Raw genomic sequence first — 16,585 nt, forward strand, 5'->3', positions numbered from 1 at the left:
AGAAAGTGTCTATAGAAGCACCCTTTCTTTGAGAAAGTGTCTATAGAAGCACCCTTTCTTTGAGAAAGTGTCTATAGAAGCACCCTTTCTTTGAGAAAGTGTCTATAGAAGCACCTTTTCGTAGAGTGTCTATAGAACTGCCTATAGACGCACCCTTTCTTTGAGAAAGTGTCTATAGAAGCACCCTTTCTGTGAGAAAGTGTCTATAGAAGCACCCTTTCTGTGAGAAAGTGTCTATAGAAGCACCCTTTCTTTGAGAAAGTGTCTATAGAAGCACCCTTTCTGTGAGAAAGTGTCTATAGAAGCACCCTTTCTTTGAGAAAGTGTCTATAGAAGCACCCTTTCTGTGAGAAAGTGTCTATAGAAGCACCCTTTCTTTTGAGAAAGTGTCTATAGAAGCACCCTTTCTTTGAGAAAGTGTCTATAGAAGCACCCTTTCTTTGAGAAAGTGTCTATAGAAGCACCCTTTCTTTGAGAAAGTGTCTATAGAAGCACCCTTTCTTTGAGAAAGTGTCTATAGAAGCACCCTTTCTTTGAGAAAGTGTCTATAGAAGCACCCTTTCTTTGAGAAAGTGTCTATAGAAGCACCCTTTCTTTGAGAAAGTGTCTATAGAAGCACCCTTTCTTTGAGAAAGTGTCTATAGAAGCACCCTTTCTTTGAGAAAGTGTCTATAGAAGCACCCTTTCTTTGAGAAAGTGTCTATAGAAGCACCCTTTCTTTGAGAAAGTGTCTATAGAAGCACCCTTTCTTTGAGAAAGTGTCTATAGAAGCACCCTTTCTTTGAGAAAGTGTCTATAGAAGCACCCTTTCTTTGAGAAAGTGTCTATAGAAGCACCCTTTCTTTGAGAAAGTGTCTATAGAAGCACCCTTTCTTTGAGAAAGTGTCTATAGAAGCACCCTTTCTTTGAGAAAGTGTCTATAGAAGCACCCTTTCTTTGAGAAAGTGTCTATAGAAGCACCCTTTCTTTGAGAAAGTGTCTATAGAAGCACCCTTTCTTTGAGAAAGTGTCTATAGAAGCACCCTTTCTTTGAGAAAGTGTCTATAGAAGCACCCTTTCTTTGAGAAAGTGTCTATAGAAGCACCCTTTCTTTGAGAAAGTGTCTATAGAAGCACCCTTTCTTTGAGAAAGTGTCTATAGAAGCACCCTTTCTTTGAGAAAGTGTCTATAGAAGCACCCTTTCTTTGAGAAAGTGTCTATAGAAGCACCCTTTCTTTGAGAAAGTGTCTATAGAAGCACCCTTTCTTTGAGAAAGTGTCTATAGAAGCACCCTTTCTTTGAGAAACTGTCTATAGAAGCACCCTTTCTTTGAGAAAGTGTCTATAGAAGCACCCTTTCTTTGAGAAAGTGTCTATAGAAGCACCCTTTCTTTGAGAAAGTGTCTATAGAAGCACCCTTTCTTTGAGAAAGTGTCTATAGAAGCACCCTTTCTTTGAGAAAGTGTCTATAGAAGCACCCTTTCTTTGAGAAAGTGTCTATAGAAGCACCCTTTCTTTGAGAAAGTGTCTATAGAAGCACCCTTTCTTTGAGAAAGTGTCTATAGAAGCACCCTTTCTTTGAGAAAGTGCCTATAGAAGCACCCTTTCTTTGAGAAAGTGTCTATAGAAGCACCCTTTCTGTAAGAAAGTGTCTATAGAAGCACCCTTTCTTTGAGAAAGTGTCTATAGAAGCACCCTTTCTTTGAGAAGGTGTCTATAGAAGCACCCTTTCTTTGAGAAAGTGTCTATAGAAGCACCCTTTCTTTGAGAAAGTGTCTATAGAAGCACCCTTTCTTTGAGAAAGTGTCTATAGAAGCACCCTTTCTTTGAGAAAGTGTCTATAGAAGCACCTTTTCGTAGAGTGTCTATAGAACTGCCTATAGAAGCACCCTTTCTTTGAGAAAGTGTCTATAGAAGCACCCTTTCTGTGAGAAAGTGTCTATAGAAGCACCCTTTCTTTGAGAAAGTGTCTATAGAAGCACCCTTTCTTTGAGAAAGTGTCTATAGAAGCACCCTTTCTTTGAGAAAGTGTCTATAGAAGCACCCTTTCTTTGAGAAAGTGTCTATAGAAGCACCCTTTCTTTAAGAAAGTGTCTATAGAAGCACCCTTTCTTTGAGAAAGTGTCTATAGAAGCACCCTTTCTTTGAGAAAGTATCTATAGAAGCACCCTTTCTTTGAGAAAGTGTCTATAGAAGCACCCTTTCTTTGAGAAAGTGTCTATAGAAGCACCCTTTCTTTGAGAAAGTGTCTATAGAAGCACCTTTTCTTTAAGAAACTGTCTATAGAAGCACCCTTTCTTTAAGAAAGTGTCTATAGAAGCACCCTTTCTTTGAGAAAGTGTCTATAGAAGCACCTTTTCGTAGAGTGTCTATAGAACTGCCTATAGAAGCACCCTTTCTTTGAGAAAGTGTCTATAGAAGCACCCTTTCTTTGAGAAAGTGTCTATAGAAGCACCCTTTCTTTGAGAAAGTGTCTATAGAAGCACCTTTTCGTAGAGTGTCTATAGAACTGCCTATAGAAGCACCCTTTCTTTGAGAAAGTGTCTATAGAAGCACCTTTTCGTAGAGTGTCTATAGAACTGCCTATAGAAGCACCCTTTCTTTGAGAAAGTGTCTATAGAAGCACCTTTTCGTAGAGTGTCTATAGAACTGCCTATAGAAGCACCCTTTCTTTGAGAAAGTGTCTATAGAAGCACCTTTTCGTAGAGTGTCTATAGAACTGCCTATAGAAGCACCCTTTCTTTGAGAAAGTGTCTATAGAAGCACCCTTTCTGTGAGAAAGTGTCTATAGAAGCACCCTTTCTGTGAGAAAGTGTCTATAGAAGCTCCCTTTCTTTGAGAAAGTGTCTATAGAAGCACCCTTTCTTGAGAAAGTGTCTATAGAAGCTCCCTTTCTTTGAGAAAGTGTCTATAGAAGCACCCTTTCTTTGAGAAAGTGTCTATAGAAGCACCCTTTCTTTGAGAAAGTGTCTATAGAAGCACCCTTTCTTTGAGAAAGTGTCTATAGAAGCACCTTTTCGTAGAGTGTCTATAGAACTGCCTATAGACGCACCCTTTCTTTGAGAAAGTGTCTATAGAACTGCCTATAGACGCACCCTTTCTTTGAGAAAGTGTCTATAGAACTGCCTATAGACGCACCCTTTCTTTGAGAAAGTGTCTATAGAAGCACCCTTTCTTTGAGAAAGTGTCTATAGAAGCACCCTTTCTTTGAGAAAGTGTCTATAGAAGCACCCTTTCTTTGAGAAAGTGTCTATAGAAGCACCCTTTCTTTGAGAAAGTGTCTATAGAAGCACCCTTTCTTTGAGAAAGTGTCTATAGAAGCACCCTTTCTTTGAGAAAGTGTCTATAGAAGCACCCTTTCTTTGAGAAAGTGTCTATAGAAGCACCCTTTCTTTGAGAAAGTGTCTATAGAAGCACCCTTTCTTTGAGAAAGTGTCTATAGAAGCACCCTTTCTTTGAGAAAGTGTCTATAGAAGCACCCTTTCTTTGAGAAAGTGTCTATAGAAGCACCCTTTCTTTGAGAAAGTGTCTATAGAAGCACCCTTTCTTTGAGAAAGTGTCTATAGAAGCACCCTTTCTTTGAGAAAGTGTCTATAGAAGCACCCTTTCTTTGAGAAAGTGTCTATAGAAGCACCCTTTCTTTGAGAAAGTGTCTATAGAAGCACCCTTTCTTTGAGAAAGTGTCTATAGAAGCACCCTTTCTTTGAGAAAGTGTCTATAGAAGCACCCTTTCTTTGAGAAAGTGTCTATAGAAGCACCCTTTCTTTGAGAAAGTGTCTATAGAAGCACCCTTTCTTTGAGAAAGTGTCTATAGAAGCACCCTTTCTTTGAGAAAGTGTCTATAGAAGCACCCTTTCTTTGAGAAAGTGTCTATAGAAGCACCCTTTCTTTGAGAAAGTGTCTATAGAAGCACCCTTTCTTTAAGAAAGTGTCTATAGAAGCACCCTTTCTTTGAGAAAGTGTCTATAGAAGCACCCTTTCTTTGAGAAAGTGTCTATAGAAGCACCCTTTCTTTGAGAAAGTGTCTATAGAAGCACCCTTTCTTTGAGAAAGTGTCTATAGAAGCACCCTTTCTTTGAGAAAGTGTCTATAGAAGCACCCTTTCTTTGAGAAAGTGTCTATAGAAGCACCCTTTCTTTGAGAAAGTGTCTATAGAAGCACCCTTTCTTTGAGAAAGTGTCTATAGAAGCACCCTTTCTTTGAGAAAGTGTCTATAGAAGCACCCTTTCTTTGAGAAAGTGTCTATAGAAGCACCCTTTCTTTGAGAAAGTGTCTATAGAAGCACCCTTTCTTTGAGAAAGTGTCTATAGAAGCACCTATTCGTAGAGTGTCTATAGAACTGCCTATAGAAGCACCCTTTCTTTGAGAAAGTGTCTATAGAAGCACCCTTTCTTTGAGAAAGTGTCTATAGAAGCACCTTTTCGTAGAGTGTCTATAGAACTGCCTATAGAAGCACCCTTTCTTTGAGAAAGTGTCTATAGAAGCACCTTTTCGTAGAGTGTCTATAGAACTGCCTATAGAAGCACCCTTTCTTTGAGAAAGTGTCTATAGAAGCAACCTTTCTGTGAGAAAGTGTCTATAGAAGCACCCTTTCTGTGAGAAAGTGTCTATAGAAGCTCCCTTTCTTTGAGAAAGTGTCTATAGAAGCACCCTTTCTTTGAGAAAGTGTCTATAGAAGCTCCCTTTCTTTGAGAAAGTGTCTATAGAAGCACCCTTTCTTTGAGAAAGTGTCTATAGAAGCACCCTTTCTTTGAGAAAGTGTCTATAGAAGCACCCTTTCTTTGAGAAAGTGTCTATAGAAGCACCTTTTCGTAGAGTGTCTATAGAACTGCCTATAGACGCACCCTTTCTTTGAGAAAGTGTCTATAGAAGCACCCTTTCTGTGAGAAAGTGTCTATAGAAGCACCCTTTCTGTGAGAAAGTGTCTATAGAAGCACCCTTTCTTTGAGAAAGTGTCTATAGAAGCACCCTTTCTTTGAGAAAGTGTCTATAGAAGCACCCTTTCTTTGAGAAAGTGTCTATAGAAGCACCCTTTCTTTGAGAAAGTGTCTATAGAAGCACCCTTTCTTTGAGAAAGTGTCTATAGAAGCACCCTTTCTTTGAGAAAGTGTCTATAGAAGCACCCTTTCTTTGAGAAAGTGTCTATAGAAGCACCCTTTCTTTGAGAAAGTGTCTATAGAAGCACCCTTTCTTTGAGAAAGTGTCTATAGAAGCACCCTTTCTTTGAGAAAGTGTCTATAGAAGCACCCTTTCTTTGAGAAAGTGTCTATAGAAGCACCCTTTCTTTGAGAAAGTGTCTATAGAAGCACCCTTTCTTTGAGAAAGTGTCTATAGAAGCACCCTTTCTTTGAGAAAGTGTCTATAGAAGCACCCTTTCTTTGAGAAAGTGTCTATAGAAGCACCCTTTCTTTGAGAAAGTGTCTATAGAAGCACCCTTTCTTTGAGAAAGTGTCTATAGAAGCACCCTTTCTTTGAGAAAGTGTCTATAGAAGCACCCTTTCTGTGAGAAAGTGTCTATAGAAGCACCCTTTCTTTGAGAAAGTGTCTATAGAAGCACCCTTTCTTTGAGAAAGTGTCTATAGAAGCACCCTTTCTTTGAGAAAGTGTCTATAGAAGCACCCTTTCTTTAAGAAAGTGGCTATAGAAGCACCGTTTCTTTGAGAAAGTGTCTATAGAAGCACCCTTTCTTTGAGAAAGTGTCTATAGAAGCACCCTTTCTTTGAGAAAGTGTCTATAGAAGCACCCTTTCTTTGAGAAAGTGTCTATAGAAGCACCCTTTCTTTGAGAATGTGTCTATAGAAGCACCTTTTCGTAGAGTGTCTATAGAACTGCCTATAGAAGCACCCTTTCTTTAAGAAAGTGGCTATAGAAGCACCGTTTCTTTGAGAAAGTGTCTATAGAAGCACCCTTTCTTTGAGAAAGTGTCTGTAGAAGCACCCTTTCTTTGAGAAAGTGTCTATAGAAGCACCTTTTCGTAGAGTGTCTATAGAACTGCCTATAGAAGCACCCTTTCTTTGAGAAAGTGTCTATAGAAGCACCTTTTCGTAGAGTGTCTATAGAACTGCCTATAGAAGCACCCTTTCTGTGAGAAAGTGTCTATAGAAGCACCCTTTCTGTGAGAAAGTGTCTATAGAAGCACCCTTTCTGTGAGAAAGTGTCTATAGAAGCACCCTTTCTGTGAGAAAGTGTCTATAGAAGCACCCTTTCTGTGAGAAAGTGTCTATAGAAGCACCCTTTCTGTGAGAAAGTGTCTATAGAAGCACCCTTTCTTTGAGAAAGTGTCTATAGAAGCACCCTTTCTGTGAGAAAGTGTCTATAGAAGCACCCTTTCTTTGAGAAAGTGTCTATAGAAGCACCCTTTCTTTGAGAAAGTGTCTATAGAAGCACCCTTTCTTTGAGAAAGTGTCTATAGAAGCACCCTTTCTTTGAGAAAGTGTCTATAGAAACACCCTTTCTTTGAGAAAGTGTCTATAGAAGCACCCTTTCTTTGAGAAAGTGTCTATAGAAGCACCCTTTCTTTGAGAATGTGGCTATAGAAGCACCTTTTCGTAGAGTGTCTATAAAACTGCCTATAGAAGCACCCTTTCTTTGAGAAAGTGTCTATAGAAGCACCCTTTCTTTGAGAAAGTGTCTATAGAAGCACCCTTTCTTTGAGAAAGTGTCTATAGAAGCACCCTTTCTTTGAGAAAGTGTCTATAGAAGCACCCTTTCTTTGAGAAAGTGTCTATAGAAGCACCCTTTCTTTGAGAAAGTGTCTATAGAAACACCCTTTCTTTGAGAAAGTGTCTATAGAAGCAACCTTTCTTTGAGAAAGTGTCTATAGAAGCACCCTTTCTTTGAGAAAGTGTCTATAGAAGCACCTTTTCGTAGAGTGTCTATAGAACTGCTTATAGAAGCACCCTTTCTTTGAGAAAGTGTCTATAGAAGCACCCTTTCTTTGAGAAAGTGTCTATAGAAGCACCCTTTCTTTGAGAAAGTGTCTATAGAAGCACCCTTTCTTTGAGAAAGTGTCTATAGAAGCACCCTTTCTTTGAGAAAGTGTCTATAGAAGCACCCTTTCTTTGAGAAAGTGTCTATAGAAGCACCCTTTCTTTGAGAAAGTGTCTATAGAAGCACCCTTTCTTTGAGAAAGTGTCTATAGAAGCACCCTTTCTTTGAGAAAGTGTCTATAGAAGCACCCTTTCTTTGAGAAAGTGTCTATAGAAGCACCCTTTCTTTGAGAAAGTGTCTATAGAAGCACCCTTTCTTTGAGAAAGTGTCTATAGAAGCACCCTTTTCTTTGAGAAAGTGTCTATAGAAGCACCCTTTCTTTGAGAAAGTGTCTATAGAAGCACCCTTTCTTTGAGAAAGTGTCTATAGAAGCACCCTTTCTTTGAGAAAGTGTCTATAGAAGCACCCTTTCTTTGAGAAAGTGTCTATAGAAGCACCCTTTCTTTGAGAAAGTGTCTATAGAAGCACCCTTTCTTTGAGAAAGTGTCTATAGAAGCACCCTTTCTTTGAGAAAGTGTCTATAGAAGCACCCTTTCTTTGAGAAAGTGTCTATAGAAGCACCCTTTCTTTGAGAAAGTGTCTATAGAAGCACCCTTTCTTTGAGAAAGTGTCTATAGAAGCACCCTTTCTTTGAGGAAAGTGTCTATAGAAGCACCCTTTCTTTGAGAAAGTGTCTATAGAAGCACCCTTTCTTTGAGAAAGTGTCTATAGAAGCACCCTTTCTTTGAGAAAGTGTCTATAGAAGCACCCTTTCTTTGAGAAAGTGTCTATAGAAGCACCCTTTCTTTGAGAAAGTGTCTATAGAAGCACCCTTTCTTTGAGAAAGTGTCTATAGAAGCACCCTTTCTTTGAGAAAGTGTCTATAGAAGCACCCTTTCTTTGAGGAAAGTGTCTATAGAAGCACCCTTTCTTTGAGAAAGTGTCTATAGAAGCACCCTTTCTTTGAGAAAGTGTCTATAGAAGCACCCTTTCTTTGAGAAAGTGTCTATAGAAGCACCCTTTCTTTGAGAAAGTGTCTATAGAAGCACCCTTTCTTTGAGAAAGTGTCTATAGAAGCACCCTTTCTTTGAGAAAGTGTCTATAGAAGGACCCTTTCTTTGAGAAAGTGTCTATAGAAGCACCCTTTCTTTGAGAAAGTGTCTATAGAAGCACCCTTTCTTTGAGAAGTGTCTATAGAAGCACCCTTTCTTTGAGAAAGTGTCTATAGAAGCACCCTTTCTTTGAGAAAGTGTCTATAGAAGCACCCTTTCTTTGAGAAAGTGTCTATAGAAGCACCCTTTCTTGAGAAAGTGTCTATAGAAGCACCCTTTCTTTGAGAAAGTGTCTATAGAAGCACCCTTTCTTTGAGAAAGTGCCTATAGAAGCACCCTTTCTTTGAGAAAGTGTCTATAGAAGCACCTTTTCGTAGAGTGTCTATAGAACTGCCTATAGACGCACCCTTTCTTTGAGAAAGTGTCTATAGAACTGCCTATAGACGCACCCTTTCTTTGAGAAAGTGTCTATAGAACTGCCTATAGACGCACCCTTTCTTTGAGAAAGTGTCTATAGAAGCACCCTTTCTGTGAGAAAGTGTCTATAGAAGCACCCTTTCTTTGAGAAAGTGTCTATAGAAGCACCCTTTCTTTGAGAAAGTGTCTATAGAAGCACCCTTTCTTTGAGAAAGTATCTATAGAAGCACCCTTTCTTTGAGAAGTGTCTATAGAAGCACCCTTTCTTTGAGAAAGTGTCTATAGAAGCACCCTTTCTTTGAGAAAGTGTCTATAGAAGCACCTTTTCTTTAAGAAAGTGTCTATAGAAGCACCCTTTCTTTAAGAAAGTGTCTATAGAAGCACCCTTTCTTTGAGAAAGTGTCTATAGAAGCACCTTTTCGTAGAGTGTCTATAGAACTGCCTATAGAAGCACCCTTTCTTTGAGAAAGTGTCTATAGAAGCACCCTTTCTTTGAGAAAGTGTCTATAGAAGCACCTTTTCGTAGAGTGTCTATAAAACTGCCTATAGAAGCACCCTTTCTTTGAGAAAGTGTCTATAGAAGCACCTTTTCGTAGAGTGTCTATAGAACTGCCTATAGAAGCACCCTTTCTTTGAGAAAGTGTCTATAGAAGCACCCTTTCTGTGAGAAAGTGTCTATAGAAGCACCCTTTCTGTGAGAAAGTGTCTATAGAAGCTCCCTTTCTTTGAGAAAGTGTCTATAGAAGCACCCTTTCTTTGAGAAAGTGTCTATAGAAGCTCCCTTTCTTTGAGAAAGTGTCTATAGAAGCACCCTTTCTTTGAGAAAGTGTCTATAGAAGCACCCTTTCTTTGAGAAAGTGTCTATAGAAGCACCCTTTCTTTGAGAAAGTGTCTATAGAAGCACCTTTTCGTAGAGTGTCTATAGAACTGCCTATAGACGCACCCTTTCTTTGAGAAAGTGTCTATAGAAGCACCCTTTCTGTGAGAAAGTGTCTATAGAAGCACCCTTTCTTTGAGAAAGTGTCTATAGAAGCACCCTTTCTGTGAGAAAGTGTCTATAGAAGCACCCTTTCTTTGAGAAAGTGTCTATAGAAGCACCCTTTCTTTGAGAAAGTGTCTATAGAAGCACCCTTTCTGTGAGAAAGTGTCTATAGAAGCACCCTTTCTTTGAGAAAGTGTCTATAGAAGCACCCTTTCTGTGAGAAAGTGTCTATAGAAGCACCCTTTCTTTGAGAAAGTGTCTATAGAAGCACCCTTTCTTTGAGAAAGTGTCTATAGAAGCACCCTTTCTTTGAGAAAGTGTCTATAGAAGCACCCTTTCTGTGAGAAAGTGTCTATAGAAGCACCCTTTCTTTGAGAAAGTGTCAATAGAAGCACCCTTTCTTTGAGAAAGTGTCTATAGAAGCACCCTTTCTTTGAGAAAGTGTCTATAGAAGCACCCTTTCTTTGAGAAAGTGTCAATAGAAGCACCCTTTCTTTGAGAAAGTGTCTATAGAAGCACCCTTTCTTTGAGAAAGTGTCTATAGAAGCACCCTTTCTGTGAGAAAGTGTCTATAGAAGCACCCTTTCTTTGAGAAAGTGTCTATAGAAGCACCCTTTCTTTGAGAAAGTGTCTATAGAAGCACCCTTTCTTTGAGAAAGTGTCTATAGAAGCACCCTTTCTTTGAGAAAGTGTCTATAGAAGCACCCTTTCTGTGAGAAAGTGTCTATAGAAGCACCCTTTCTTTGAGAAAGTGTCTATAGAAGCACCCTTTCTTTGAGAAAGTGTCTATAGAAGCACCCTTTCTGTGAGAAAGTGTCTATAGAAGCACCCTTTCTTTGAGAAAGTGTCAATAGAAGCACCCTTTCTTTGAGAAAGTGTCTATAGAAGCACCCTTTCTTTGAGAAAGTGTCTATAGAAGCACCCTTTCTTTGAGAAAGTGTCTATAGAAGCACCCTTTCTTTGAGAAAGTGTCTATAGAAGCACCCTTTCTTTGAGAAAGTGTCTATAGAAGCACCCTTTCTTTGAGAAAGTGTCTATAGAAGCACCCTTTCTTTGAGAAAGTGTCTATAGAAGCACCCTTTCTTTGAGAAAGTGTCTATAGAAGCACCCTTTCTTTGAGAAAGTGTCTATAGAAGCACCCTTTCTTTGAGAAAGTGTCTATAGAAGCACCCTTTCTTTGAGAAAGTGTCTATAGAAGCACCCTTTCTTTGAGAAAGTGTCTATAGAAGCACCCTTTCTTTGAGAAAGTGTCTATAGAAGCACCCTTTCTTTGAGAAAGTGTCTATAGAAGCACCCTTTCTTTGAGAAAGTGTCTATAGAAGCACCCTTTCTTTGAGAAAGTGTCTATAGAAGCACCCTTTCTTTGAGAAAGTGTCTATAGAAGCACCCTTTCTTTGAGAAAGGGTCTATAGAAGCACCCTTTCTTTGAGGAAAGTGTCTATAGAAGCACCCTTTCTTTGAGAAAGTGTCTATAGAGGTCCCCATTTCTTTGAGAAAGTGTCTATAGATGCACCCTTTCTTTGAGAAAGTGTCTATAGAAGCACCCTTTCTTTGAGAAAGTGTCTATAGAAGCACCCTTTCTTTGAGAAAGTGTCTATAGAAGCACCCTTTCTTTGAGAAAGTGTCTATAGAAGCACCCTTTCTTTGAGAAAGTGTCTATAGAAGCACCCTTTCTTTGAGAAAGTGTCTATAGAAGCACCCTTTCTTTGAGAAAGTGTCTATAGAAGCACCCTTTCTTTGAGAAAGTGTCTATAGAAGCACCCTTTCTTTGAGAGAAAGTGTCTATAGAAGCACCCTTTCTTTGAGAAAGTGTCTATAGAAGCACCCTTTCTTTGAGAAAGTGTCTATAGAAGCACCCTTTCTTTGAGAAAGTGTCTATAGAAGCACACTTTCTTTGAGAAAGTGTCTATAGAAGCACCCTTTCTTTGAGAAAGTGTCTATAGAAGCACCCTTTCTGTGAGAAAGTGTCTATAGAAGCACCCTTTCTTTGAGAAAGTGTCTATAGAAGCACCCTTTCTGTGAGAAAGTGTCTATAGAAGCACCCTTTCTTTGAGAAAGTGTCTATAGAAGCACCCTTTCTTTGAGAAAGTGTCTATATAAGCACACTTTCTTTGAGAAAGTGTCTATAGAAGCACACTTTCTTTAAGAAAGTGGCTATAGAAGCACCGTTTCTTTGAGAAAGTGTCTATAGAAGCACCCTTTCTTTGAGAAAGTGTCTATAGAAGCACCTTTTCGTAGAGTGTCTATAGAACTGCCTATAGAAGCACCCTTTCTTTGAGAAAGTGTCTATAGAAGCACCTTTTCGTAGAGTGTCTATAGAACTGCTTATAGAAGCACCCTTTCTTTGAGAAAGTGTCTATAGAAGCACCCTTTCTTTGAGAAAGTGTCTATAGAAGCACCCTTTCTTTGAGAAAGTGTCTATAGAAGCACCCTTTCTTTGAGAAAGTGTCTATAGAAGCACCCTTTCTTTGAGAAAGTGTCTATAGAAGCACCCTTTCTTTGAGAAAGTGTCTATAGAAGCACCCTTTCTTTGAGAAAGTGTCTATAGAAGCACCCTTTCTTTGAGAAAGTGTCTATAGAAGCACCCTTTCTTTGAGAAAGTGTCTATAGAAGCACCCTTTCTTTGAGAAAGTGTCTATAGAAGCACCCTTTCTTTGAGAAAGTGTCTATAGAAGCACCCTTTCTTTGAGAAAGTGTCTATAGAAGCACCCTTTCTTTGAGAAAGTGTCTATAGAAGCACCCTTTCTTTGAGAAAGTGTCTATAGAAGCACCCTTTCTTTGAGAAAGTGTCTATAGAAGCACCCTTTCTTTGAGAAAGTGTCTATAGAAGCACCCTTTCTTTGAGAAGTGTCTATAGAAGCACCCTTTCTTTGAGAAAGTGTCTATAGAAGCACCCTTTCTTTGAGGAAAGTGTCTATAGAAGCACCCTTTCTTTGAGAAAGTGTCTATAGAAGCACCCTTTCTTTGAGAAAGTGTCTATAGAAGCACCCTTTCTTTGAGAAAGTGTCTATAGAAGCACCCTTTCTTTGAGAAAGTGTCTATAGAAGCACCCTTTCTTTGAGAAAGTGTCTATAGAAGCACCCTTTCTTTGAGAAAGTGTCTATAGAAGCACCCTTTCTTTGAGAAAGTGTCTATAGAAGCACCCTTTCTTTGAGAAAGTGTCTATAGAAGCACCCTTTCTTTGAGAAAGTGTCTATAGAAGCACCCTTTCTTTGAGAAAGTGTCTATAGAAGCACCCTTTCTTTGAGAAAGTGTCTATAGAAGCACCCTTTCTTTGAGAAAGTGTCTATAGAAGCACCCTTTCTTTGAGAAAGTGTCTATAGAAGCACCCTTTCTTTGAGAAAGTGTCTATAGAAGCACCCTTTCTTTGAGAAAGTGTCTATAGAAGCACCCTTTCTTTGAGAAAGTGTCTATAGAAGCACCCTTTCTTTGAGAAAGTGTCTATAGAAGCACCCTTTCTTTGAGAAAGTGTCTATAGAAGCACCCTTTCTTTGAGAAAGTGTCTATAGAAGCACCCTTTCTTTGAGAAAGTGTCTATAGAAGCACCCTTTCTTTGAGAAAGTGTCTATAGAAGCACCCTTTCTTTGAGAAAGTGTCTATAGAAGCACCCTTTCTTTGAGAAAGTGTCTATAGAAGCACCCTTTCTTTGAGAAAGTGTCTATAGAAGCACCCTTTCTTTGAGAAAGTGTCTATAGAAGCACCCTTTCTTTGAGAAAGTGTCTATAGAAGCACCCTTTCTTTGAGAAAGTGTCTATAGAAGCACCTTTCTTTGAGAAAGTGTCTATGGAAGCACCCTTTCTTTGAGAAAGTGTCTATAGAAGCACCCTTTCTTTGAGAAAGTGTCTATAGAAGCACCCTTTCTTTGAGAAAGTGTCTATAGAAGCACCCTTTCTTTGAGAAAGTGTCTATAGAAGCACCCTTTCTTTGAGAAAGTGTCTATAGAAGCACCCTTTCTTTGAGAAAGTGTCTATAGAAGCACCCTTTCTTTGAGAAAGTGTCTATAGAAGCACCCTTTCTTTGAGAAAGTGTCTATAGAAGCACCCTTTCTTTGAGAAAGTGTCTATAGAAGCACCCTTTCTTTGAGAAAGTGTCTATAGAAGCACCCTTTCTTTGAGAAAGTGTCTATAGAAGCACCCTTTCTTTAAGAAAGTGTCTATAGAAGCACCCTTTCTTTGAGAAAGTGTCTATAGAAGCACCCTTTCTTTGAGAAAGTATCTATAGAAGCACCCTTTCTTTGAGAAAGTGTCTATAGAAGCACCCTTTCTTTGAGAAAGTGTCTATAGAAGCACCCTTTCTTTGAGAAAGTGTCTATAGAAGCACCCTTTCTTTGAGAAAGTGTCTATAGAAGCATCCTTTCTTTGAGAAAGTGTCTATAGAAGCACCCTTTCTTTGAGAAAGTGTCTATAGAAGCACCCTTTCTTTGAGAAAGTGTCTATAGAAGCACCCTTTCTTTGAGAAAGTGTCTATAGAAGCACCCTTTCTTTGAGAAAGTGTCTATAGAAGCACCCTTTCTTTGAGAAAGTGTCTATAGAAGCACCCTTTCTTTGAGAAAGTGTCTATAGAAGCACCCTTTCTTTGAGAAAGTGTCTATAGAAGCACCCTTTCTTTGAGAAAGTGTCTATAGAAGCACCCTTTCTTTGAGAAAGTGTCTATAGAAGCACCCTTTCTTTGAGAAAGTGTCTATAGAAGCACCCTTTCTTTGAGAAAGTGTCTATAGAAGCACCCTTTCTTTGAGAAAGTGTCTATAGAAGCACCCTTTCTTTGAGAAAGTGTCTATAGAAGCACCCTTTCTTTGAGAAAGTGTCTATAGAAGCACCCTTTCTTTAAGAAAGTGTCTATAGAAGCACCCTTTCTTTGAGAAAGTGTCTATAGAAGCACCCTTTCTTTGAGAAAGTATCTATAGAAGCACCCTTTCTTTGAGAAAGTGTCTATAGAAGCACCCTTTCTTTGAGAAAGTGTCTATAGAAGCACCCTTTCTTTGAGAAAGTGTCTATAGAAGCACCCTTTCTTTGAGAAAGTGTCTATAGAAGCACCCTTTCTTTGAGAAAGTGTCTATAGAAGCACCCTTTCTTTGAGAAAGTGTCTATAGAAGCACCCTTTCTTTGAGAAAGTGTCTATAGAAGCACCCTTTCTTTGAGAAAGTGTCTATAGAAGCACCCTTTCTTTGAGAAAGTGTCTATAGAAGCACCCTTTCTTTGAGAAAGGGTCTATAGAAGCACCCTTTCTTTGAGAAAGTGTCTATAGAAGCACCCTTTCTTTGAGAAAGTGTCTATAGAAGCACCCTTTCTTTGAGAAAGTGTCTATAGAAGCACCCTTTCTTTGAGAAAGTGTCTATAGAAGCACCCTTTCTTTGAGAAAGTGTCTATAGAAGCACCCTTTCTTTGAGAAAGTGTCTATAGAAGCACCCTTTCTTTGAGAAAGTGTCTATAGAAGCACCCTTTCTTTGAGAAAGTGTCTATAGAAGCACCCTTTCTTTGAGAAAGTGTCTATAGAAGCACCCTTTCTTTGAGAAAGTGTCTATAGAAGCACCCTTTCTTTGAGAAAGTGTCTATAGAAGCACCCTTTCTTTGAGAAAGTGTCTATAGAAGCACCCTTTCTTTGAGAAAGTGTCTATAGAAGCACCCTTTCTTTGAGAAAGTGTCTATAGAAGCACCCTTTCTTTGAGAAAGTGTCTATAGAAGCACACTTTCTTTGAGAAAGTGTCTATAGAAGCACCCTTTCTTTGAGAAAGTGTCTATAGAAGCACCCTTTCTGTGAGAAAGTGTCTATAGAAGCACCCTTTCTTTGAGAAAGTGTCTATAGAAGCACCCTTTCTGTGAGAAAGTGTCTATAGAAGCACCCTTTCTTTGAGAAAGTGTCTATAGAAGCACCCTTTCTTTGAGAAAGTGTCTATATAAGCACACTTTCTTTGAGAAAGTGTCTATAGAAGCACACTTTCTTTAAGAAAGTGGCTATAGAAGCACCGTTTCTTTGAGAAAGTGTCTATAGAAGCACCCTTTCTTTGAGAAAGTGTCTATAGAAGCACCTTTTCGTAGAGTGTCTATAGAACTGCCTATAGAAGCACCCTTTCTTTGAGAAAGTGTCTATAGAAGCACCTTTTCGTAGAGTGTCTATAGAACTGCTTATAGAAGCACCCTTTCTTTGAGAAAGTGTCTATAGAAGCACCCTTTCTTTGAGAAAGTGTCTATAGAAGCACCCTTTCTTTGAGAAAGTGTCTATAGAAGCACCCTTTCTTTGAGAAAGTGTCTATAGAAGCACCCTTTCTTTGAGAAAGTGTCTATAGAAGCACCCTTTCTTTGAGAAAGTGTCTATAGAAGCACCCTTTCTTTGAGAAAGTGTCTATAGAAGCACCCTTTCTTTGAGAAAGTGTCTATAGAAGCACCCTTTCTTTGAGAAAGTGTCTATAGAAGCACCCTTTCTTTGAGAAAGTGTCTATAGAAGCACCCTTTCTTTGAGAAAGTGTCTATAGAAGCACCCTTTCTTTGAGAAAGTGTCTATAGAAGCACCCTTTCTTTGAGAAAGTGTCTATAGAAGCACCCTTTCTTTGAGAAAGTGTCTATAGAAGCACCCTTTCTTTGAGAAAGTGTCTATAGAAGCACCCTTTCTTTGAGAAAGTGTCTATAGAAGCACCCTTTCTTTGAGAAAGTGTCTATAGAAGCACCCTTTCTTTGAGAAAGTGTCTATAGAAGCACCCTTTCTTTGAGAAAGTGTCTATAGAAGCACCCTTTCTGTGAGAAAGTGTCTATAGAAGCACCCTTTCTTTGAGAAAGTGTCTATAGAAGCACCCTTTCTGTGAGAAAGTGTCTATAGAAGCACCCTTTCTTTGAGAAAGTGTCTATAGAAGCACCCTTTCTTTGAGAAAGTGTCTATATAAGCACACTTTCTTTGAGAAAGTGTCTATAGAAGCACACTTTCTTTAAGAAAGTGGCTATAGAAGCACCGTTTCTTTGAGAAAGTGTCTATAGAAGCACCCTTTCTTTGAGAAAGTGTCTATAGAAGCACCTTTTCGTAGAGTGTCTATAGAACTGCCTATAGAAGCACCCTTTCTTTGAGAAAGTGTCTATAGAAGCACCTTTTCGTAGAGTGTCTATAGAACTGCTTATAGAAGCACCCTTTCTTTGAGAAAGTGTCTATAGAAGCACCCTTTCTTTGAGAAAGTGTCTATAGAAGCACCCTTTCTTTGAGAA

This window comes from Musca autumnalis, unplaced genomic scaffold, assembly GCF_047663935.1.
Source record: "Musca autumnalis isolate F117 unplaced genomic scaffold, ASM4766393v1 scaffold_3, whole genome shotgun sequence".
Classification (NCBI taxonomy): domain Eukaryota; kingdom Metazoa; phylum Arthropoda; class Insecta; order Diptera; family Muscidae; genus Musca; species Musca autumnalis.